Source organism: Phalacrocorax aristotelis, chromosome 2, assembly GCF_949628215.1.
Source record: "Phalacrocorax aristotelis chromosome 2, bGulAri2.1, whole genome shotgun sequence".
NCBI classification, from domain to species: domain Eukaryota; kingdom Metazoa; phylum Chordata; class Aves; order Suliformes; family Phalacrocoracidae; genus Phalacrocorax; species Phalacrocorax aristotelis.
The window spans coordinates 89,337,991-89,364,840 of record NC_134277.1 but is presented as its reverse complement, the minus strand read 5'-3'; the positions used below and the strand labels follow the sequence as shown (position 1 = coordinate 89,364,840).

Below are 26,850 nucleotides of genomic sequence, written 5' to 3'. Positions count from 1 at the left end.
TGTAAACTGCATGCTTCAATCTGGCACCTATCCCGCATTCTTCCACCATGCACTGCTACTAGGCCTCCTCATGCCATCTCTTCTGCAGGCTGAACAAGCCCAGCTCCCTCTGTCCCTCCTCTCCCTCCCATGCTCCAGTCCCCTGACCATCTCGTTGGCTGTCCAGTGGATTCACTCAAGTTTATCAACACTCCTCCTGCACTGGGAGGGCCAAAACCAGACACAGTATTCCACACGTAGACTAGCAAGTGCTGAAAAATGGGGAATAATCACTTTCCTCCACCTACTGGCTAGACTCCCACTGACATAACCCAGGACACTGTTAGCCTTCAGCATTGTCAGAGCACACAGATGACTCCTGTCAGTGCACCCCCAGATCAATTAACTCTAAATGAAGTCATCTTAGTTGCATTACAATTTTTACCCTCACAATGATATATATATTTATCCAGATTTTCACAGCCACAAAACTAAGACACTGAGCTACAGTATAAGCTTTTTGATGGAAAACATCTCACAGACAAAAAAAAAAAAAGGCTAGCCGAGAAAATAATGGACACATTCAAGTACTGTAACTAAAAAAAACCCAATCCAAACAGAGCCGGTGGCAAGAGTTACCCGAATACAGAATCTAACCAAAACACAAAAGGTATGGTAAAACAAATAAACAAAAAGTTTTACAGAGATCAACAGGCACCCTGAAACTGATTTTTCCACTTTTACAGTACTAGGATTCTGTTGAGCATGCAAGCACAAAATTGGTGAAATGAAGCAAAGTTGTTAGCTTATCTCTTCAAGTGACGGTAGCGCCTTGCAATTCCAGTCGGAGGCTGAGCTCTACAGTTGCAGGAGGATTTTAAAAAATATGTTTAAGTAATCATCTGCCAGTGTCCCTAAATTTTTAAATGTTTGACAAAACTCCTGATGAGCCCGTGTGCATAAATCATTAAGCGGCTCCAATTTCTAACTTTGCACTTGCATTTGACAAGCTTTGGAAGAGCTTTGTTTTCCCACTTCAATATGCAGCAATTTCATTACTCCAAAGAACGTCAAAGCATACAGACATCTGAACAAGTCATTAACTATTTAATGAACATACACACATACTCTGAAGACTAACGAATCAAAACAATGTGATCAATTATTATTATGCTTGCAGGATATCCAAGTAATTTCTTACTTCAATTAATCCAATATATTTAAATAATAGACTTAAATCAATAAACATAAAATACTTTGTCTTCATTTTAGCATCCTGCAGTTCACTGGAACATAACGAGCACTGATTAATCACATAACTAGAATACAAATTACCCATATGAATACTGGAATAATTCACTGTTTATAATTTGAGTTATAACATTTTTCATAGGAAATGCATTAGCTTCCAAGCCTCAATGCTAAGTATTTCAACTTGCGAAGTTTGAACTTTATACCCCTGAAAAATTAACTTGACAAACACAGACGGCTTTCACAGTAAATTTTCACACTGACCAATAAACTTCAAATAAAACACAATTTTGGTCTCAAAAGTGCTGTCATAAAAAAATCAATCACATTGCAAATACGTTTTTTTTTTAGAAAATAAGAACTATTTTTTCTGGCGTTTTTTTCTTTAACTAGAGTCTAACCATTTAAATATACAGCATTCTTGGAGTACATTAAAAACAAATAATTTTCAGAGGTCTGTATTACCAGAACTACTCCACAATTTCAACACCCATATATCATTTTATATGAAATAAGAATAGCGACTTTTACTCCAGGTAATTTTTATGGCCCTGACACCATGATCCAGTGATAAAAGATAAAAACAATCTGGCCAGTGGGCAAAGGAAGAAAAGCATTGCCGCTGCAGCATTGTGCTCTCCTTCCAAAACTGAACCCCCTCCAAAGCAGATCTCAGCTGAGCTTCTGTTCATGTTAATAGCAATCTGGATTAATGGACGTAGAAAGAAGAAAAGCATCTCTATGGGTGCCTGTACATAATTCACACTGCAACCACAAGGAAATATTTGCATGTCCCCTTGATTAAAATCCAATGCAAACCTTATACTCAGTTCTACAATAATTATGTGCTTATAACCAAGTAACACATTGTACTGACAACAGGGATATGCTCTCAGGCCAAACACATGTGAACAAAAGATTACATCTATGCAAGCACAGAGGCTGATAGTGACAAGCATTCTTTAAAGACCTAACCCAGCATTATCTCTACAAGAAAAACCGCATCAACCCTTTTAACTACAGTTTGTGAAGTCTTCTGGTCTTCCAGAAGGCATTTTTACAAATTCAGAATCTAGAATTAGCAGAGAAGTGTTCAACAAGTGCATGCAACGCCTTCAGAGGCAGCTCAGCACTACAATGCAAGATAAGCATGCTACAAAAATCACTGCCGACTCCAGCAAGGTGGGTAGCAAAAGACTCAGAACTCATCCATGGAGATCCTCCAGATGCAAAATTTCCTAACTGGAGAATGGTCACCTCACATGCAGAGATAAAGGGGCCAATGCCCTTGGGAGGCAAGCCCCACAGCCGGCGCAGGCACCATCACTCAAAGCCATGAGGCAAGTCAAATCAAGGACTAATCCAGCCAAAAACTAGTCCTTCTGCTCTTCCCTGGTTCCGGAGATGAATACAAAAAGCCACTAGGGACATCATCTGCTGGCATCAGCGCAGACCACTGCCACTTGTCAAGTACAACCTGAAAAGACACAGCACACTGGCACAACCGCTCCTCCCCCACTGCTTTTCTACCAGGGGCGTTGTTCAGCAAGTTGCCATTACAGCAAGTTGAAGTGACTCACCAACAGCGTAGTGGAGGGAAGGACGGACAGAGGGCAGGACGGACAGAGGGCTGACCGGCAGCCAGGGCTGAGGGAAAGGGGGTGAGAAAAAGCCCTGTGAGCCCCGAGGGGAGGAGAGTGGGAAGATGGGCGCCTGGAGTACCTCCTCCCCAGCAGAGATTCCCCAGCAGCCCCAGGAGGGACCTCAGCAGGGCAGAAGAGAGCAGCTGGGTGGGCATCTGGCAGCCAGCCATGGTCACCTCACCACATATCCATGAGAATACCCTTTGATCAACTGAAACCAATGTTGAAAGCACACTATAACACTCTCAAATGTTGCTGTACACCCTGGCGTTTCATCATCCGTACTTAGTGCAAAGGTAGACACATTATTTCAGGTTTCTGCGTTGATTTAAGCTCTCAGAGTTTTGGCAAATGATGCTGGAAAAGGTGCTGGCTTTTAAAGGACAAATCCAAATGTTACACGCTTGAAAAATAAAAATTCCTTGTTCTTTTTAAAAACAGTGTGGCTATAAGTGCAAAAATAAGTCAAAGACTCAAGGTCACATATAACATCTGCAACTACTCTAAACTCATTAAACTCATTAAACTCATTAGATCTCAAACAAATAGGCCCTTTGTTTGCAGCCTAACTTCCATATTTTCAGAAGAATATTTTATTTAAAAGTAGTTGGGGGTTTTTTTGGTTGATTTTTTGGTTTGTTGTTTTTGGGTTGTTTTTTTTTTTTAACAAATCAAACAGCAGTATCTTTCCCTTTGCATTTTAAGAGCTCATACCCTACCACTATCAATATTCAGCATCCAGAATCATAATTACTATCAATTTCAAAGGAAAGAAGGCTTTGATTTCAATAAAAGACTCCCTCCATTTCTGTTACAGGCAACCATGCCCTCTGACAAATCAGCTGTCCCAAAAGAATTCCCAACCAACCTAGTTAGCAATTCCTACAAGGCTCCTAGAAGCTATCTCCAGTGACCCAATATGAAGTGATAGTACTTAGCTGCCAAAAAAATTTGGGGAATTGTTGACATGCTGTTGAGCCTCTTCAATGCAGGAACATCTGCTGCCCAGTGCTGGAAGGGAGAGTGGAAATGCTGAGACCCACCCATCATTTCTGACACAAGAGGGTGAGCTAAAATTCCCCCATCAGAAAGAAGAGCTGAGTTTGCTCCTCTCTGTATCTCAAGCCAGGTATTTCAGTGGCACTGCCTTTTTAACTAAATTGACTTTTACTAGCCTGAATCATCATCATCCTCTGAGTTAACAATAGTTCTCTTTAGTTTCTCCATTACTAAGGAAAGCATTTCCATTAGTAAAGGAGACTTCATGGAGAAGTATCGAGTAACTGGCAATGTAGTTTGAAAAATGTTACACTAGCATTTACATGTCCAAACTGGTTAAATTAACTCCTTAACGAAGTAGTTTATCCATATTAAGGGGGAAATTAAGCAGTTTAGCAATCACCACTTGAATGCTACAAAGCCCCAAAGAGGCAAAAATATATATACTTTATATATAAACAGTTGGAACCACTCACTGTGGAGAAAGCAACAGCTGATGAGGTTTTAAAATAGGGAAAAAACAAACTCCTGCATAAAGCCTACAATCTAGAAAAGGGTGAGCTAGGCAGCTCATATTAGATTGGAATTCATTTCACTATTTAAATGCTTAATCTTAATGTATATGCTATTACAGAAGTCTATAGGAAAATCACTGGCTTAAGCGAGGTCAAGAAACAAGGGGTGAGGAAAAACAGGGGGGTGGCAGAGGGAAGATACTACCAATCATGTTTTTCCCCTCCACTTCTTGATTCATCAAGTATAGTGATTCTGTTCTAACCAGAGGGCTGCTTTCAGTTGGACTCAACTGCTGAAAGTGCTACTGCTGGTCATACTGGTATGCCGGGGTTTTCAGAATAAAGCTGTGTCAAATTTAAACACAAGATGAAGAATGCAGTGGACCACTATGCAAATAAGTTCTGCTGAGCAAATTATTTCAGGGTGCACGTTGCACAGCAGCAAGGGTATAGGCATGGGAAGGGAGGCCAGCCCACTAAGCCAGCCAAGGTAGGAGAAGGTGGGTCAGAAAGCAGCAGCTGTTGTGGAGAGGTGTCAGCAGCAAGAGCCAAGCCTACCTGAGACAAGCTTGTGGATCCCTGCTCTGACCAAATGCCTTCCCCCATAACAACATGCTCACACTACCATGCTGGAACACAGTGGTCTCAGGAAAAAATCTCCTGGTCTGCACAAAATCTGCCACAAGCGGGTATCGGTAGATTAATGGTAGGGTTATAACATAGGCACTCTGTAGATATGTATTAATTTTAATCAATACAACACGCAAGAAAGATTTTTTTCAGTTTATTTGTTTTCCTTTTATATGTATGATATTGAGAATCGTAAGAATATTTTATTGCATATTACTTAAAAGTTTATTAAAAGCCAGCACTTGCATTAAAGTTGCTTACTAATTAGAAATTTTTCAATTGTTTCAGTTAAACACATTAGGATAGTGCTAGCAGTTTAGTAATTTAAGCAAGAAGGTGTCTAAAAAGTTACGGTACTAACGTTTTGCTAAAATGTTGTTTGCCGGGAAGCTCAGGGGGCAGAAAAATTAATGAGGGATGAGCAAACCAGGGCAGCTGATACAGAGAAAACTGATTCCCTTCCCCCCAACCCACTCCCCCACCTCCTGCCACAAGCTTAGGTCCAAATGACTGCATTAGGATTCAAATTTAATTGAGTAAAATAAAACAGTTTGCCAAACCATACAATTATCATATAAGAATATTCACATTACATTTCAGTGTTCTAATATGTATTCATAGGGGCATTTACACAAATTAGTTTTGTATCAGTTTCAGTATTCTGCAACATTAAAAAGGGTTCCACTACTAAAAAAGATGCAGTAGACAAATGGGAATGCACAGTTATTAATCATATTTTCCTGTTTATTTGGTGCATTCCTGAATGGTTTTTTTGGGGGACAGCTATATAAAAAAATACTAACTTGTCTATACATACAAAGACACATACTGACCTTACCAAAAATATGTTACTACTATTTTCTAAATCATAATTCCTTGTTAATTTATACTTGGACTCATTGGTCTTTTTTCTTCTAAGTACAAAGACAACAACTCAAGAGCTACCAGGTCTTTCACCATGGCCCATATATTAACCATTCCATTTTGTTTTAAAACAAGTTTTTACAGAGAAACCAAGTAGGATTTCCTCCAGGAGAGATACTGACCTTTGAAAATATTATCTTAACGGTATCTTTTTTTTTTTTAACAAACTTGTAGATTCACTGATAAAAGCCTACTATGTTGCAGGGTACTTTAGAAGCAGCAGTCTTCTCTACATAAAGATACAAAATTGTAAGTATACAAACACCATTTAAGAATAATCTCAACCTTATACGATTTTTTTTCTCCAGAAATCTTGCGCATCACTGCAAGTTATACAAAAATGAAGTGCCACTGATTAGCAATCACTGACTGAAAGTAGAGAGTTTTCACATCAAAGCATAAAAGTTTTTTCCCCCACACACCAATTTTGTATCACTGGTTTTTGCCCATGGAACTTTCTTTGACCTGGCAAAAGGTATTTCCTAACTTTTTGCAGATATGAATGTTACAATGCATACTCTTCCAAAACATAACCGAAAGGCCTATAATCTGCATTTTACAGACGACCTCTTCAGAGATTTGTCTAATCCTGTTCTTAACAACTCTAAACCTTTAACAGAGAAAGTCTGGATCTGTATACTATATTTGTTTGAGGCAACACTAGACAATAAAGTTAAGATTTGTGAAGTAAAAAAAACCCACAGAAGACAGAAATTGCCTTAAGTAGGAATATATCTGCTTTATCTTCCACTGGAAGTATCTATACACAAAATACGACTTATTCCAGAGGAAACTGAAAACACAATTCAGGAAGAATTATATTTCACAAGTACACTAACTGTGCTGGATTTGATCACAACCATTAAAGCATGAATGCACATTTTTTTCTAAGTGAAGACTGCATCTTTTACACCAGCTTAATGTCTTTTGCTGCAGAACAATATCATGTTTCGTAGGAAGAATTATAAGTTTCAGATCAGTTTAGCTGTTCAAGGTTATACATTTGTGGCAGCTATCTTGTTGTGCTTTAATATAAATCACAAGGTCAATATTGTATCTAAAGGTAAAAAATATCGTCAGTGTATGCTAGTTTTAAAGTCTCAAAAATATTTCAGGACTTCCGAAACAATAATTTCAAGCAACCTATCATAACAACAACAGCTGGGCTGATATTTAAGTGTAATTTTTAAAAAATGCATTTCTATTGCTGATAGTTATATTTAGGATAAATAAATATGTCCCTGCATTTCAAGCTATGAAGTTACAATGCCTGCAGTGCAGCTGTTTGCACAGGATCGTTCACTGCCTAAGGCCAGGCATTCTGGCACTGATACATTAATATTCAAGTCAGCAGATTAGCATACGCAGAGGCTGTCAAAAAGGATGAGTGGGAGGGTGGGAGTGTAAAGTATACAGAAGATGACATCTATCTTTAGGAGGTGGTTAGTTTAATTATCTATGAAGTTATTGATCCTGAGTTAGGAAGCAGCTGAGCAAGTGTTTTAGGGAATGACATGAGCAGCCAGCTGATGATTAAAAGAATACTTATGCCCTTAGAGGAAACTGGAAAGCAAGAAATACTTTGGCAGTTGGGAAATACACATTAAGTAGAATCAAAACAGAAACTTAAAATATTTGTGTCTGTGTGTGCCAAGTCTATGGTGGATTTTTTCATGCTGAAAATGCCACATGACTTCAAATACAAGTTTTTAGAAATATTTTACTACTTTTGTCATTACATTTCTTCAAAATAAGTAATGGTGAAAGATGTCCTTGTTTCTATAGATAAGTATCGGGCAAACTACAAGTTTCTGGTCAAATAACTTCCCCGTGAACCACAGAATGGGCACACAAGTATTTTGCGCACCAGAAAAAGAATAAACATGTACATTCAGTGAAACAGAATACTAGTTAGGCCCAAAACATCACCAGCTGGGAACCCAAAAGTTTGACCCCTTTCTATAAAACAAGCTCCTTCAATTTTTTATTTTTTTTTTTTTTTTACGGTGAACTCTTTTAATCATTGGCTCAGTCCTCCTAATCTCACTTGTACCTTCACCACCTATGACCCTGGGTATATTAAGGTTATTCCAAGCTCCTATCAACATCACCTTTCTGGTCTCTTTACATAAACATACACAATTAACAAGGAGTAGAGAAATCACTTCAGTTTTAATTATAAACCAAATGCTGCCATTCCTCATTCCCTAAATACCCATAAATAAAGCTGTAAAGGACTCCAAATTCACAAGGTAAATGTAAGATGTGGGATAATCAGAGTTCCTTATCTGCAATGTAGGACGGCCAAAGTCTCAATAGCGTAGCAAAAGGCTGCACACTTATCCTCTTCAAACAGAGGGCAGGGCTTGTTTACACAAGCAAATGCCTGCACAGCTCTGTGGCTACAGTTACTGTAGAACTTCTTGCGAACAGGTCAGGAAAAAACGCTCCTTTCTCCTTCTCGTATATTGCTGCGAACCATTTGCCAGTAGAAACCCCTGGTCAACTTGATTTAGGCAGCATCTCACTGAATTTTCTATTCAGAGTTCATCTATGCTGCAGACATACCAATTTAGTTGTACGTTGGTCAGCATAGGTATCAATAGCAGGCCAAGCATGAACCCGATCACGTTCTTACAAATCTAAACTAGGCGTGAAGCTCGAGCCACCAGTACTTCCAACCTATCAGCCCCTGAAACAGATATATGAAAGCTAGCCTGGGAACATCTGCGTGCATGTCAGTCACACTTGCCCGCTACAGCGTGGTCCTAGCCAAGGCTTCGTACCTACAGAACTAGTATTTGGCACCTCAGCATGACTCACTACTACCGAGCTATTGCTAAAACTGTTACTGAGAACCATCTTTACAACAATTTTGATTTTATTAACCCGTGTTTATCTACTAGTGCTCAAATATTATGATTAAAGACATAAAAATGAAACAGATTAGACAGAATAATCGGTTACATAATGGAGCTATGCCACAGGTCCTGAGACAGCAGTAACACAACTGAAGCCAAATTTGGTTACCCAGCTCCTCTCTGAACATTTGCCTTGTTTCTTTCTATTTACTTTTTAATTTTTGAAAAACTCATATTGGTATTCCTTGATTCACAAACCCTCAAGATAAAAGTCCGCCTGTGCTTTCAAAGTGTAAGTTAATGATTAGCATTGAATAATAAATAAGCATGCAGAAGAAAATGTTAAACCTTTATAACGGGGGGGGTCACTTTGGTTATTTCTAAATTATTGATCTTTTCATCTGTTTCACTAACATGCTTCACAAAAGTCTTGAGCTCAACCTTTTCTACTTTTTAGCCCTATAAAGTCAGGAAGAATGTACAAATTACTACTTTGAACATAATATGACATAATTCTAATTTTGAATCCTTTGCATAGTTGAGAAATTAAAATACCTTTGCTATAAAACACAAACAAAAAAAAAGGAGTAAAACCTCAAAATGTTCCTGCTCCAAGTGCACCCTTCTAGATATGCCAGATTCACTTGTTAATCAGCCACATCATCAAGTATTTCTTTATTCCTTTCATCAACAATATATTACCTCAGTACACTAGTATACTGTCATGTTCCCATTCCCAATGCCTATGCTTCTTACTTTTTTAATATTTCACTATTACAAATAATTTTCCCCTTGAAGGCTACAAAATAAAATTACTTTTGTGCTAAAGGGCAATTTTTGACACATGGTATTACAAAAGAGTCAATGAAAATTATGTTCATATAAAAGGTCTTGGGTAGTTGAAAACAACTTTTTTCCCCTTTTCCCTCAGAAATGACTTTATCCATCTCAGTATGCTTTTCTTTTTTAAAAACATGCAGAAGAAAATGTCTGAGTAAAGTCCTATTTTAACTAACCAGTTGCAAAATGATGACTTAAGTTTTTGCTTTTTTCTTTGTATGGTGAAAATGCACAAGTAAATAGTTAAGTAAGTATGAAGAAAAACACCCACAGTGATTGTATTCTAGAAGAGGGCGACCAATGTTAGTTCTTGATTTACAAAGAGAGTGAATTGACCAGGTGGTTAGCATGGCATTTCATAACCTAGACCTCTCCCAAATCAGGTTTTAACAGTTAATTTAGGTGTCTTATTTCGTGAACTTGTGAATACAAGCATTATACACATTAGTACTGAAGTGCATGACAGAGACGAGAGTTCAGTTTCACTTCTGATGAGTTAAAAAGAAAGAACTTATCTATGAAACTCAGAAACCCACAGTAACTTGAACCGAACATTAGAAAACTATTTTCTTTAAAGCCAGCTAGACAAACAATTACTGGATGTCCCAAAAGAAGATAAAATATGCTTTTCTCCTGTCTCTGTGTATATTGCACAGTCACACGATGCTTTTGAATGGCTACACAAGTCCCTTGCTCGGCGCCAAGCTCCATGCTTGTCATGACACAAGACTGCACCGAACAGACCAGTCTGTAAAACAACAGACACGTGAATGTTTTAAGCAGCACAAACCAGAGACTAATTACAGAAACAAAGCGATAGACATTGCAATGAAGGAAAAAGCACCTGGGAAGTGACTGCAGTCGGGTCCCTTCCTTGCACCTCCTTGCCATCTACCCTGGAGTCATTTACCAGTGGGATACAACTTGCAGATGTGGCTGGCCCCCGCGCTGGCAGGCTAAAGAGGGGTGGGGAGGAAGCATTGTGGCCCCTCTCATTATTCTTCCAGACAGCATTACACCCAGCCAGGCGTCAAGGACACAAACATGAAACATGCACAACTCATTCATCCCCTACACCCAGAGAAGTCTGCAGAAGGTTTTATGAGAAAAGCAGTTGTACTGTCAAGGACAGTTTGCTTCTACAATAAACTCTATTTTAAAGTCTCATCCTAACTACTAGCTATATGTTTTTATTTTCAGTGTTCATTTCCAGAAAAAGCTGGTCAACTTAGGACCAACTTTTACTTAGGACCTTAAGGACACTACAAAAGGCAACAGTTCATTTTGGCAAGGCTCAGCCACTGAAATTTGTCCTGTGCAGGAGGATAGGGCTGAAAAGCACTTCATTAAGTCAAAATTTGTTATGTATCAAAATGAAAACTACTAAACAGATATTTCTGTTGTTTTATTTTGACAGGAGCTAGCAAGCTTGTTTTTAGAACAGTACGATCAGCTATAAGCAAAAACTACTGGTTTTCATATCAATGGATTACATCTGCCACGGAGCTGCAACAACAACAACAACAAAGAAAAACTCAGAAACACTTTTTCCACCATCAAAAGTACAATAAATGCACACAGAATAAGAATTCCTCATGGTTTCTCACCTCTAGGCACCTTTATGTTTTTATTTTTTTAAGCCCTCTTGGATCTCAGTGGTCAGAAACATTCCAGACTGTCAGTACAAGAAGCCCTGTTAAATCTCATCTCAGTGAATGTACAGACAACCAAAGATACAGCTTTCCATAGAGTATCCTCACTCTGTGCCTAAATCCTTGCAGCTACTGCAGAAAGCAGCTACTGCAATGCAACACAGAGAGAAAAGGTACAGTATAGCATACTACGAGCAAAGTTGTTACAGGTCACATCTATGTTAAGAGTACCTTGCCTGTATAGAAACTTTACCCATTCTACTTAAGAGGCAACTACACTGGCAAAGAGATCACAGGATCAAAGAAGGGCTGAGGTTGGCAGGGGCCTCTGGGGGTCATCTGGTGCAGCCCCCCTGCTCAAGAAGGGCCACCTAGAGCCATTTGCCCAGGGCCATGTCCAAACAGCTTTTGAGTGTCTCCAAGGCTGGAGACTCCACAGCCTCCACTGGGAGGTTATACTCTGTATCAATGCTGCAAAACTGTAACAAGAGCCAGAGAAAGCCTAAGAGTTTAGGTTCCAGTTTAATACTCTAAAGGCTTTTCCTCACAAAAATCTACTGGTAACAAATCACACCTTTCCATCTTTCTGCATCTGTGTTAGGGCACACAGGGTAAGCAGAGGTTGCGCAGGTAGATAAAGCTGATATTAAGCACCAGTCTGTCCTATTACCTGTGATGCATCCCATCAAACACAATGGAGTTTGTCAGCACGATCCAATAGATAAATTGTGCTTTCCAGACCATACCTAGTACCCGCAACCACTGGTACCCAGGCGCCAAGCCTGGGCTGCCCGAATGCTCACAAAGACGGGGAGTGGAAGTAACTCCTATCATCCTATGCATCTGCTCAGCGCTGGCAACTATCACATTAATTTGGTCTACAACAGGTGGGAAAGGGTGCCCAGTAATTAATCTGTGATTACACGAGACTAATCTGATCCAGGATATTAGTCACAGCATAGAGTACCCCCATCCATCTCAGGTAGGATTATGTGGAAGATCACTGCAATGAAGAAGTAGCATCCGATTATTTTCCATTTGCAGGGGTAGCAACTGTCTTTCTGGTGAAAGTTTCCCAGACATCTATTGTAAAAGGTGATTTTTCTAGTACCTGCTGGTGTATATTCAGTCTACCCTTATGTCATGCAATATGTATTGTGCGGAGTCATAAGGCAGTATTAAGGTTTGGTAAAGAAATTGGTTGTGTTATGATAATTTGAGCAGTAAGACTTGGAAGGAAATAAATAAGTCAGAAAATTAGGATGATGTCTTAGAAATTAATAGGAATTAAACAGGGTGATTAACAAAAGAGAGCAAAATACTTTGCAGCATTTCTTTGTGAAAAAAAACTATTTAGAAAGCTACATTCCACCTCTATGGAAACACACAGGAATGGCTACATTAAGCTATAAAAAATATTTTAAAATATGTGTTCTTAACTAGGAGTTACATGAACCATGAGATTGGTCTATGAGAGACTGAGATTACTTGTCACAAAATAAGAACACCAGTTTCTCACTGATGGAATATATTGGCCTGCAGTTCTAAGTATCAGCAGAAGTGGTAAAGACGACTGCTATATTAGAATAAGGAAAGGACTTTAAAGTATATTATTACATCACAACAAGATTAGATATATGGCTTAGAGGACATTTTCATTCTCAATAAGCCTATGGAGAAAACTAAGCAGAAACTGAAACCGAAGGGGCTTAAATCTCCTATGCTTTCAAAATCATTTTCTCTCATAGCAGAGTTTTATTAAACACTTTTCTTTCAAACGTCCTGACAGGTGAGCAAAGAAGTAAAAGCACAAGCAACAGTTACTGGTAGAAAAATAAGGTGCATTTTCTATTAATTTCTAATGATTGGTTGGGAGGAATGTTGGGGTTTGGGTTTTTTCCTTCTGTTACTTAAATAAGTAGGGAAAACACCCTTCAAAATCTCAGGTTTGTCATACTTACTCCTGAGCAAAGACATGCAATTTGGCTTAGAAGAAATATAATTCAAGTTGTTTTAGCAATGAGTTAAAGAAACAATTTCTTTAAAGTCTTTAACAAAGACACCGCTTTTCTTGAGGGAAAGGATAAGGGGCTGCAACAGAAGTAGCTAGTAAGCATGCTTAGTAGCTCCCCATCACGGGATCTTGAAAATTAGTATCTGCTGTTAGGGAAACATCAAGCAGTTTGGCTTCCTTCAGGTGTTGTATCATCCCATGGCAGAGAGAGAGCGTCTGCACAGAGCACTTAAGAGAAGGCAGAGCAAGGGTGTCAGCAGCAACGTAAGAAGCCAGAATACAGAACATATAGGTCTGCGTATGCTGTCATTCCTGGTCAACATAAGACAAAATGTGCTTCTGGAAACAGAATCTCTCTAGAGTTAACCTAGGACAAGAGCAAGCTTACCTGGCCACATCTGGAATCTGGCACAATACAGCTATAAAGGATTTCCTACAGAGCCCACCGGCATGAATGCAAAAGCATTTATTAGCTCCAGGCATCTTTAGCTCAGACCCCAAACACTGTGTTGCACATCTAAAATTCTAAAGGCCAAACTGAGACTTAATAATCCTACAGTAACAATAATGTTAGGGTACATAACCATTGTATTCGGCTATTCTTCACTTACTGATTTATGAGGCAAAGATGACCTGTTCAGCCCTCTGGAAAAAAAAAATAGAAACTTCATAGGAAGAAGTGGATTTTCTCCTTTTAAAATGCAAAGGCTTCATCTGCAGATAAATAAATAACAGGATGAGGAAAATACATGGGATGTGATGCTCCATTGGCAAATATCACATCTGTTACTCATATTTTAATATCTTCACTGTCACCCTGAAGCATACCACATGCAATTAAGAGGAAATTGCAATACAATTTTTTAAGTAAATTATTGTCAACAGACATACAGCACTAAGCCAAATGCAAATCACTAAATCAATTCAGCACCAGTTTAAAAAGTTTTGATTAATCCTCAATTCATTGCTATGCTATTATAATGTTATTAAACGCACTCGCCACTTTAAGGCTCCCTCATTTCATTGTAATTACAATAAATATTGATTGCAAGGGTGGCCTGGAGACAGCTCCAAAATGTGCAACTGTGGTCCCTGGAGGCAGAGCCTAGTGACAGTATTCTGTTCCCATGACTGCCCTTCAGACAGACTCAGCGGAGATATAAAAATTCAATATATTAATTTACTGGTTAAAATGCATACCTGCTTGGATTTTGCTCAGTTAAGCAGAGAAATTCGTCACAGCACACATTTTTTTTAATAGATGCCTTAATCAGTTTTATCTTTAAATACCATTGTGGAAACTGTTTCAAAGCAGCTCTGAAGAGTTTGAAGAGTACAACTAAGAGCACTGGCCACCACTAACCTTCTTCTACCTGGTTCTTCAACAAAACTAATGCATACAGACAACAGACGCCATAGCCAATTCAGCAGAGTAGAAGCTGAGCTCTTCTAAATAGAGTGACTATGCCTCTGTTCTGACACGTGCTCCTGCTGCTGTTGGGAGGCAAACACAACAGTCCTCCTCCATCCCACTCTCCTTTTACATCACCCCTCTGCTAAGGGGATAGATATCTCCAGCCTCTCCCTCTAAAATGCACCCTGTTCCCAAAAGGTGCAGATGCTCGAAGTTTCTTCACACTCTCCTTGCCAGGTTGAGGGGAAGCCTGGCGTCTCCAGGCCAGCCTCGCTGCAGCTCCTAATGGGACAGCAGCTATAAAAAAAACATTTTGTCCATGAAGCTCCCCCTACCATAACCAAGTTGATATACTGCAGATTTGATCACGGTTTTTCATGCATTTCAATAAAGTATAAAAATAAGCTGAATTTGAATTTTCACACATATAGGTTAAACAATCCTGTGAAACATATCCAGAATATTAGCTTGTGTAAACACACAGTGTACACCTCCTGGCTAGTTATTTAGAATCTAACTACGGTCTACAGCATGGTTTCTTTTAAAGGCACCACCAACATTTGACAGAGAATTCAGTCACACCTTGAACCCAGTTCCATTAGAAGATTTTGCAGAGCACAAATGCCACACATGCACACAAAAAACCAATATATTAAAAAATGGACCTAAAACCAGAGAGCTAAAAGGTTGGCATGGGGCACAAATTAATTCTTCCACAAGTAGTACCTCATTACATGAAAGTGCCATCAGTACAGCTTGCAATTTTATTGCCATCAGAATATAATTATCATTTGTCCTGAACATTTTTACCTAGCTGTATGTGCTCTATGAGAAGCCACCAAGGCTACATCTGCACAAGCTGATTAAATAGTACCAATAAATACTCCCAGGCACTGGAAATTTCATTATCCATCATGTTTGTTAGGATGACCCCCAGCACAGCTTCCATCAAAGCTAGCTATCATTCATCCCAACACTTCCTACACATGCTTCAGGATCCAGCAGTACCCTGGAAATATTCCACCTATACAATCCCTTTCTGAAGGCTAGAAAGTTTAACAGCGGCAGTGCAGGGTGTCTTGTGCCGTTTGGCTTCAGGGTGAGAGAGTGGTCCTGGGCACACTAACTTAAAAGCAGAGATGCATCCGCAAAGATTTAAATTTCATCCAAAATCATAATTAAAAAGGAACTGGAAGCCTACACTTCTCCTAAAGGTAAGCAAAGAAGAAAACCCCAAAGGGTCTGACCTCTCAGCCCATGGCAAAGAATTGTTTCCTCTACATCATCCTTGCTATAATCAAACACAGATGGGATTGCTATTTGTTTGTCATTAGACTAAAACCCATCTACCAACCCAAAACGCCATCACACATATGGAATGCCAGGAATAACTAAAACAGACTTCCAGTAGCTGTATGTGCCAAGAAACAATCTACATGGAATTTTAAACTAACTAGTTCATTTTCTGACTTCGATATGATGCACTAAAGCACTGTTGGCAGCGCTGTAACTTGTCCTCCCTCTTGCAGTCAGCCATGATGTAAGAAAACAACTAGATTCTTTCTGTCAATTATTTGAGGAAGGAGGTTGGACAAAAATAAAATTAACTCTTTTGCAGTGCATCCATTTACGCACTCTAAAGATTGAATACGTTTCAACCAGGAACAAAATTTCTTGTGTTCTTTCTCCACATTTGCTGGATTCAGAATGAAATACAGAAAGAAAAAAGTATGTGTATGCATGTATATATATCATATGTTACTGAAACTAAGGCCAGGTCTTGTGCATATGTGTGTGTGTACACTCAGAACAGCTGACATGAGTTTCCATAATGCATCTACAGATCAAACTTGGCTGTACTGCAAGTTCATATGATACAGTACATGTAGATAAAAAAAAATCTAATTAGATTTTTTGGAAATTTGCTCTCATTGAAGTACCTCAATAAAGCAGCTAAATCTCCAGAATTACTCAGTAGTAAGTGGATTACATTTTTTACATGCACTGCTGGATGCTATGAACTTTCAGACAAGGCAAAGCAGAGTCATAGTGTGATCACTTTCGCCATCTGGTGCAACAGCAATTGGCTCAAGAGTGGATAATAATTATAGCAACAGAAGTCAAAACTATAATGCTGGTATAAACACAGGCTAACATGGCAACACTGTCGCTACCTAGCACAGGACTCAATCACCTTATCATCGAGCTCAGGCTGCAGAAAGCTGCCGATCCCTGTGGATCCACTTGGAATCGGCATTTCACACAGAAACAGACCTTCCCTACTACCAGCCCTTCCACAGGCTGTCCATCAGTCTAAGGTTCACCTGTATCTCCTCTGTAACTAAAGCCACATACCCTTGGAACAAGAAGGGCATCAAGCCACTGAAAATTAATGAGCCAACAAGAAATATCCAAAAAGCTATTCTTCTGGGTAAAACTTTTCCCCAATAATAAAGTCAAGGACACAATGTCCATAACTGTACTAGATACATTTTGGGGTGTTTCAGTTCATTCTATTTCTAGTCTAGTCTCCTGGAGTGAATATCCGTTTGTAATAGAGAGCATCTTTTTGTTTAGTTTCATTGGAAAGGAATCCAATGTCTGTGATCCAAGATGTCTTCAAAATGCAAGCTAAAACAGTAATAATCAAGAGATTTGCTTCAGCTAAGCAGCCCAGGACTGTAACAGTAATGTAGACACAAGCCCTCCCAGAAGGCTTCTGTGAAAAATGGCTCCCCCCCCAAAGCTAAGAGCAGTAGCTCAAATGTTTGTTCAGGTCAGACTGGTACGCACTACATCCTCTTACCTCACATTCTACTTTGCTGTGTTTAAAAATACAGACCCTTCCCCTCAGCTCCACAACCCACACCGCCTACATACTCAGATGCTCCTCAGACTGGGAGTATATGGGTTGCTCCCTGTTACAGCCAGTGGATGTACAAACCAGTGCCAGTAGGAGAAAGGAAAGCGATCCCAACTGCCCAGCTCCCACCCTGGCCCAGTGAACAAACAAGCAGTAAGGGCAGATGGGCTGGCACGACTCTCACATTCCCTCCTACCTAACGCAGGACTGGAGGAGTGACAGCATGGGGTGTTCCTGCCAGCTGTCCCACAGCTAGTGTGACCCTCACCACTGCCTCACACCAAGGTGACATCTACAGCTGACCAACCCAAACGTTTTCAGTGAAATACAAAGCAGAACCCTTCAACCACTGCAGCACAGGGCAATCAGTCAAGAGAGTTTTGGGAATCTGAGTAATTATATTTTCTTACCATTTGGTTTTTTACCACTTTGTTCTTATAAAATATTAAGCCAACATAAAGAGCATGCAAGTTTATTCCTACTCCATTTCTCTTTTTCACCATTTTCGTTACTTTCCCCCTTCATCATGTTCTTCTGTCCCCTACACCCAACTCCCTCCCGCCTGTGCTTTGCACCAGCAGAGCTGCCAGAGCCGGTGGGGCGGCACTGCCAACTATCAAGATCGTCTGACACCAACCACCATAAGGTCCTGTTTTCACCCACTTGGACTGCAGCCTCTCATGGCAACTGCAGGCTGAACAGTCTGGGGAACTTTCAGCTGAACAGTTCAGTCACTGCCTGGACCAAGGTTATGGAAAATACAGGGCCTTGCTCATGCTATACCATTGTGAAGACTATTCTCTAAGACATTCCACTGCCTTTGGTGACAGGGAAAGGACGGGGCACCAGGCACCTTCCTACTGCTGCTCTGAATTCCACCTAAATTTGCTATACAGTCACCCAAGGTGGCTGAACTAAGTGAAGAGCTTACTACTGCCAAAATGGATGGACCTGCTCCCCCTTCACCCTTGCTTTGTCCACTCCTCAAAGTTCACTGCAATGCTTTGCAACGCAGTTCATCCCTCTGAGCAACATAAAAATGTTCTAATTTTTGGGTGAGTCGGGTCATCAGCCAAGCAATTCTGTCCAATAGAGGATGACGTAGCACACAGCCAGAACTAGGACTGCCCTTGCAGTGGCAGCAAGCACACAGGTAACCTTGGGGCATCTCATCAGGCTGCATCTTGAGTCAGGCTGGAGAAGAAAAGCAGAACCTATTTCCACATAATTACTAGACACCACCTAGAGCCAAACATCTACAACACTGCCCAAATTCAGTATGTTTGTGTAAAGGCAAATATTGACTGATGCAATATTTTTACAATTTTGCTATTTCAGTTTCCCTCTGTTCGGAAGCACAGGCCAGAGATGATCATCTTCCACATTAGTCAAAGTGTTATAGGTTGAACTTCAGCACCTATGATTGAATGTTGACTGAGAGTTATTAAACAGATACTATCGTGCAGCTCTCCAGTAAACACACAGAAAAATTACTACCATTTACAGTGCTTTCTGTTTGGAGTATTATAAATTACTTTTAAATGGAAATGAGAAAACAGAAAACCTATTGACATTCATCACAGAGACTTTCCACCATTTGTTAGTCGCATACTTTGACATCTTGCACTGAGTAAGTGTGTTAAGTAACATTTGCGCTCCCATCCCTTATCTCCTTTACATACCGCTGTTACAGCACACTATTAATAGGAAGCGTGTCACCTCCGCTCTATAGTGGTTAAGGAACAAAAAAAAGGAGCATCAAGCTCAGGCCAAGCATTTCAGTCACATAAGTAACTTGTCTAGCAATCTCCACAGTCCTGGCCATGTTCCAGCCCTTGCACTACGAGCTGATCCCTCATCATCTGCTGGTGAAAACAAAAACGTCCAGAGTGATCTTGAGTGGTATCTATCATGTTGGCTTTTTCCCCCTATCAGTACAACACTTTCACTCCACAGGGTGGAATGAAGTCTTTCCCAGCCAAACTCTGTCTCCTTTGGAAAAGCTGTCATCCACAAGGTGTATGGCCCAACTCTTGGAAAAAATACAGCCTGTCCAAACTGACTGAGATCTTTTGCTCTTACAGATCAGCCCTTGCAACCCTCACACATCAAAAACTGAAAGGGTGCGAGATTACTACTGCTTCAGAAAATAAGAAGTATAACCATTAAATGCCACATTTTATTTCTGAAAGTTTCCAGATCCTTTTAGCGGAATTATCCTGGATTGTAAACACAGTACATTTGGAGAACAGCAGTGTATTGTATTTCAGCTAAAGTCTATGCTTTCTCTGCTTACCTCTCTCTTTAGGCTAAAGTCAAACACTATGAGACAAATACACGTATTATATATCACATCTTTCAACACCAACAATTGGTTAGCCTGCGTACACATGGACGTTGTAGAGCATGCTCCCTCAGATGATAACCGGTACAAGTGAGACCATAGATCCAGCTGCACCAGGGATGAAATTAAGAGAGGACTAAGAGTGGGAGGCAGAGGCTCTCTGCACTAGCAGTGACTCTCTCAAGACAACCAAGAAGAGATAGAAGCTGCTTAGTGAGAAAGGAAGAAAAGAAGGGTAGGAAGCTATGCAGAGGGAGGGACATGGTTCAGCTGAGGCAGTATCTGCTGGAAAAAAAGGCATGACCAGAGAAGTACCTACCCCTGCAAGATAGGGTTCATTTGACCTGAAATTCAGATTCTTTGGGGTGGTTGAAGAGACTATCACAGCCACATAAGGCTCAGGAGAGAAAACACAAGGCTGAGGGGGAGGCAATAATAATAATAATCAGGATCTTCTGGTCTGTTAGGCCTGAGATAAAAGGAAGGGGAGGAGGAAGACAAAATAAACTTTGACAAGAAACCAGAGATTAAGCAGAAAAGAAACTGAAAGGTTGGCCTGTGAAAAAAAAAAAACCAACAACTGAAGGACAATGCATTACTTCAGATAAAAAGAATAAAAAAACAGATTATCCAGGGAAATTAATTTGGGATTAGCTGGAGCAGAAGGGAGGAAAGGACTGTGAGGAGACGTGACAGCAAGGCTGTAGGAGGACAGGTTGGGAATGAACAACAGAGAGCGCACACATGGCACAAAAACCCGCAAAGGCAAGACAGGTTCACAAGGTGAGCAAAAACAAGGTACTGGTGGACAAGCAAGACAGGGACAAACAGAAGAAGCAGGAGAGATAAAATATACTTACAGGCCTGTATCAGCAACAAACAAAAAAAAAAATGTGTGACCCAGACAGCAAAACCTGTATAGATGCTACACTGGAAACCAACAGTTTGGTCTTTCAATATATAAACGGGGCTTATAATAATGACAGAGACTTTTTACCAATGCCTGTAGTGACAGAACAAGGGGCAATGGTTTTAAGCTGAAGGATTTAGAATGGACATAAGAAATTTTTTATGAGAAGTGTGGTGAGACACTGGAACAGGTTGCCCAGAGAAGCTGTGGATGTGCCCTCCCTGGAAGTGTTCAAGGTCAGGCTGGATGGGGCTCTGAGGAACCTGATCTAGTGAAATTTGTCCCTGCCCATGGCATGGGGGTTGGACTAGATGGTCTTCAAAGGTCCCTTCCAACCCTACCAGTCTATGACTATGATGATTTCCAAGCTCCACCCTGCCTCCACTTACTAAACAACCCTGAAATTTACTGGCCATGTTCTGGTCTATCCCAAAGCTGGTTCATGGAGCACTAAATCAATTCCCTATAATATCCTCCTAAATAACTCATGTCAGGGTGGTCTGCACTATAAATCTAATCATTGATAATGACCCATGTCACACACTTTTCACAAACACACATGATGCCTTTCTTCTAATGCATACGGCAGGTCTGCCAGATTAAAGAACAACAAAAAAGACTCAACGTAATAAAGGTGGGATTTATTCATTTTTTGCAGAGAGACAAAGAGAGGTAAGGAAAAAGAACAGAAGTTCTCAAGTACAAGAGTTACCTGTAACATTGGAAAAACAGCTGCTTGTAAACATCTCCTTTGATCCTAAATCTTGCAGTAAGCCTAAACATATTACTTAGTTCAATCACATGACTAGAAAACATCACAGTTTCAAAAGCAGGATAAGACAGGGTTGTCAACAGGCAGAGTCAGAAAACCAGATTGAAAACAATGTAGTCAAGAGGTTTTAGTGGCTTTTTCTAACTTTATCTAGATTAAGATTATTAAGAAAAAAACAAACCAGTCAGGATGACAAAAAAATTACCTGGCACTAGGAAAACATTCCTCTGGCACGGAATACATATTCACGTTCATTCTGCAGATACTCCAAAACCCTCCTTAAAACATTCTCTAAAGTTATGCATGATTGTCCATCCTGGTAAGTTAGCTTCCTGTCAAGTGTTCCTTAAAGCAATCCTTAATTACATACTCTTTGTTTTCATTTAGTAGCCACATGATGGTCAACTATATACATTTTGCATGACTGTATCACATACATTTTCTGCTGTATCTGTATTGTCTTTTACTCTTCGCAGTGCTTAGAATTTTGTTCAAAATACCAATAATAATAAAAAATAGTATGATCTAAGGAAATTTGTACATTTTGAAGCTTCTTGTTACGCTTAGAGAGGAGACAAACGTAGGCTGCACAAATGTAAGCTACACATCTTGAACAGAAACTCAGATTGATTTTTTGATCAAAATCTGACACTGACTGAGTACTTTGGAAAGTAAATACAAATTTGAAGTGTCATAGACAGACTGAGCAAATCCAGGCCTGAGATAGCAAGGCCTGTTCCAAACCAGCATCAAACCTGGCAAACTGTATGCCCAAGGTATGTGTGAGGACAAGCCCTCAGCAGGCAGACAGGAAGGAGCATCCCTCCTGTAACTGCCAATTTCTGATCAGCTCTTCCAAATCAGACTAGGGTGCTGGCCCTGCAATTATTAAAAAGAGTAGATGAAGAATGGTAACAAATCCCTGTGTCAATTGTGCATTACAGTATCAGGTGCAGAATATTGGGCAATGAGGTCCTCTGAATTGGAGAAGAGCACTTATTTCTACCCTCCAGGTGGTAGGAAAAATGCAGTCCCCCATTTCTTCCTCTCTTCCCCACTCAGAAAATGCATTTCATGATCTCCAATAGACACGTATAAAGTTCTACAGGTCTGCAACACAGGGCAACACTCATTATATTTAAGTCGCATAAAAAAACTTCTGGAAGATTAGATAAATAACTGTTTCACCCATAAGAATTTTTAAAGAAGTTTGAATCCAATAAGGTTAAAAAAAAAAATCAGTTATAAAGCAGCAAAGTCAGGATCAACAAAAAGTTGGTCTTGATACTGCTACATACATGCAGGTCTGAAAAAATTAGTCACAGAGATGAATGAGAGGAAAATAATAGTGCAGGAAAAGGTAATCATTGGTTTTCTTGCCCTCTCGTCCAGTCCCATTTAAAGCTGAAGAATCAAAATTCATAGCTCATCTTCTTCCTCGATGTGTAGAGCAGGAGGAAGTTATACATGTAATTATCATGGTCAACATCAGACTTTCCAACTAAGCAGAACCAACTGCTAAATCTGAAATTCCCCCAGGTCTTTACGCAGAGTTATGAACCAAAGATAAGCAAGAGGTTGATCCTACATATGCATTAGCTCTATTCCTCCTCCCACAACAACAAAAGAAAAACAAAATTTAAAATTAATATGAAAATCTAAAAAATATAAAAAAATAAAAATAAAAAAAGGACGCTGAACTGTTAAATTAAGGTACCCAGTTACAAGAATGACTAGATATCAACCTCTCGTCTCAGGTAAGGATTTCTTTAAAATAAACAATGACAACAATTATAATAATATACCTTTCAAAACCCCAGGTAAAATGTGCTAAGGTTGTAGCCACCCACCCAAAAAGATTATTTTTAGATAATGAAACTCATGGTCAACACCACCTTTGATAAGCAAGAGGCTCTTGTGGAATCAAAAGAGACAGTCCAGGCACGGTGATTGCACCTGCCAGCCCATCCACGTGCTGGAGCAGTCGTCGGTCCTTACTGTGCCACCCAGGGCAGGAGAGCAGGGGCTGTAAAATCACAGCCTTGCACATTTAGAAAAAGAAACTGTTACCAGGTTTTGGAGCAAGTGTTAAAAATACATTTAAATGGCTGACCAGGTCAAGCCCTTCAACCAAATTTCTACAAATATTAAAATAGAAGTCTGGTGCTAAAAAGGAGCAGGTCACACTTCAATCTTGCAACTGGGATCAGATTTCCTTGCTACAGAGAACATTCCCCATTAATCGGTGGTTTTCAGCCCCAGCTAACAGACGTATAGAAATTACCAGAGCTATCTAGAGACATCTTTAGGGAAGAAAAAAAAAATAGCTCTCTCCTCTATAGTTGTAAATGCATGCTAGCTTTTCTAAGTGACAAAGCAGCAGCCAAGGTTTCCAATTATCCAAGGAACACAGAACCTGCTTGACAGCAAGCAGGTCTGATTAATGCCTGCGCCCTCGTGACTTCATCACCCCTTCTTTCAAAACGATCGACCTTTAATTTCTGATAAAGATCACTGCCAAGCTTCTGAAACCAGCAGAGAGATAGTGTTGCTAATAAAAATGAATTCTGTTTGTATGCTCAAGAATATCATGACTCCTTCAGACACAGATGAAAAAAAAAAGGTACCAAAAATGTCACTTTAGCTTCTTTACTATCCCATTTGAAGGGTCAAAGGAATTTGGTGGCCCGCCACCAATTAAGTTCCTGCAACAAGTGGCCCTTTGCGATAAACATGGAAAGAGTGCAGCCAATCAAGAGAGCCAAAATTTTCTTGCAGGGCAAGATAACATGTTTGACCAGTGACCCTTGCAGAGCTCAAGCTGACCACAAGTACTTCAAATTCCTGCTTCCACTCCTTGTTACTCAGCCACTACTAGTCTGTCACCTGATGCTTGGACTCGGTTGCGTTACATGGGCTCATCAGCCAACGCTGGAAGCTGCTTCAGTTTCACTCACCAGCCTGTTGCTGCTGCTCTGTCCTGTTCCGACATCTCCCATGTTTGGCCCTGCTTCGGTTCCACACTTCTCTACAGCTGGAGAGGCTGGGGGAGGGAGAGGACATCTACAAGTAAGTTCTCACTTTGATATCACTGAAGGTTAGACAGGAGAACGATGGAGTTGAGGTTTCCAGCCAAAGCTTGGGGGCAGCACTATCCCTTCACTCAGCTATGATTAACAAGCCGTTTATGCTGACTTCCCACAGGCACCTCCCTTGTTTTCTGGGTGCCTAGCTTGCAAGTGGATGTGAATTAAGCTATCATGATGCAGACATAAAACCTCTGGGTCAAATTTTCCAGTCTTAATGTTAGCTACAAATTTTCTAACTTGCAAGTTCCTGACTCTGGTTTTATGCCATACGCCATTTTTTAAGTACTGCAGTAACAAAAAAAAGCAACTGAACACAAAAAAGCATTAAATGTTGTTAACAGGTCCAAACAGCAAATGGGTTTGGGCACGTAGGTAGAGAAGAAAAAGTGAACAGCCTTTAAGTTTCTAACCAAGAATCTCAATTCATTGCTTGCCAAAGAAACAGAAGACATATGTGACAGCATAGTTATGTCATCTTTTGCAGTCATCTTTTGCAGAATGGCAAAGATCTCCAAGCTGTCCAACAAACCCATAGGAAAAAATGAGACTTGTAGACACAGCAGAGTTGTGTTAACTTAAGTCTGGCACTGCGCTTGAACTGAAAGGTTGCATTGCTTTCAGATGGGAGCGGGCTCCCAGCCAGCCAGCTTGAACCACAAACAGAACAAGCTTACTACTGTCGTTAAGGATTGTGTGGGCACATCCAGAACGAGACAACGAGATGCACAACAGGACACCAAGGAAGAAGTAGTACCTCTGTGCTTCTGGTCACACAAAGTTGGGGTTTTTTTTGTTTGCTTGTTAAATACCAGAATGCATTCAATGCAGCTGGACCAAACAACACGGAAACAGGGTAGTTCTGGGAGCGCCCTTAAATTATCATAATCTTCAACGTTATAGTAGTGCGAGTGAACAATTCAGATACTTTCCTGCAGTCATCTCCCTCTACTTTTCTGATAAGTTCAGACAAATTTGTAAGACGACTGCATTATGGTAATACAATTAGCTCCAACTGACTTTACAATCAAGTCAGAGTAGAGCAGAGATGATGGCCACTCTCTCTCCACATCCAGTATCACTTCTTTCTTGGTCAGAGGAAGCCACTGGTGGATAATCCATGTGACATCCTCTTGTTCAAAGAGCTAAATATACTCTCTTTCAGCTAAGTCCAGAAAACAAAGGACTCAGACTGAAAAATAAACCAATTCATCCAGAAGTTACTTGCCTAACGACGGCAAAGTATGAACACACAATAATTACTCAAGGAGAGGTAACTCCCAGAACGACAGTGCAGGAGGCATTGCAAATGTCTTCTGCATTTGAATGAGCTGCACTATTTCAGGTAAGTTGTGTTGTATTTCAATAATAAATAAACAAATCAACACATGGCAGTGCTGGGTTTAAAATATTGTAAGCTTACATCTACATAGTATCAAAACAACCTGATACATATTTCACAGCTGAGGGATCGCTAAGTTAGAGATAACCAACAGAGGCCCAGCTTTCAGCACTAACAGCATGGAACAAGAGATCAACGCCATCTAGTAAAGGAATTATTAACATCTGTGGTACAGCTCTTGCAACATAGCGCTAACTGCTAAAACTGCAGTATTATAATAAAGAACACAGATGGTATTTGATATCAAAATAAATAGGACCATCATACATGCCTTGTGGCAAAAAAAAACTACATTAGCTTATAATTTGTTGAGCAACAAATTGTTTTGTACTTTGCAAACAAAGAACTTATAATCAAAATATAAGTTAATAAGTGCACAAAAACTAAGACTACATTTGTTAAAAAGCAGCCTTCATCTCATAGATTTCACGTCTGCCCCCGAAGCTGGGGAATATTTCCATACATGCTGGAAGAGACGGCAGCCAAGGTTTGAAGCTGAGTGATACTCTTTTTCTAGCCCACTCAGAAATAAAGAACAGCTCCCTTCAAAGCTTTTGAGAAAAAGAAAGGCTTCTGTCGACATCTTCCCTTGTATACAGCTGAATATGAAGAGCAGACAACAACCCATTGATCAGGGCAGAAGAGTTTTTCAACTCACTGCTTTATCTGATTTATTCCAAAGTCTTGAAACTAAGAAATAACTATCGTATATCCTCAGAAAAACTGAAAAAATGCTTGAGCATGTTGCTTT

The 26,850-nt window shown here is 40.0% G+C and overlaps 1 protein-coding gene across 3 annotated transcripts in view; it reads right to left on the bottom strand.

Moving 5' to 3' along the window:
- Positions 1 to 26,850, bottom strand: part of SEMA5A (semaphorin 5A) — a 349,647-nt gene that overhangs the window by 295,387 nt on the left and 27,410 nt on the right. The window lies entirely within an intron of this gene.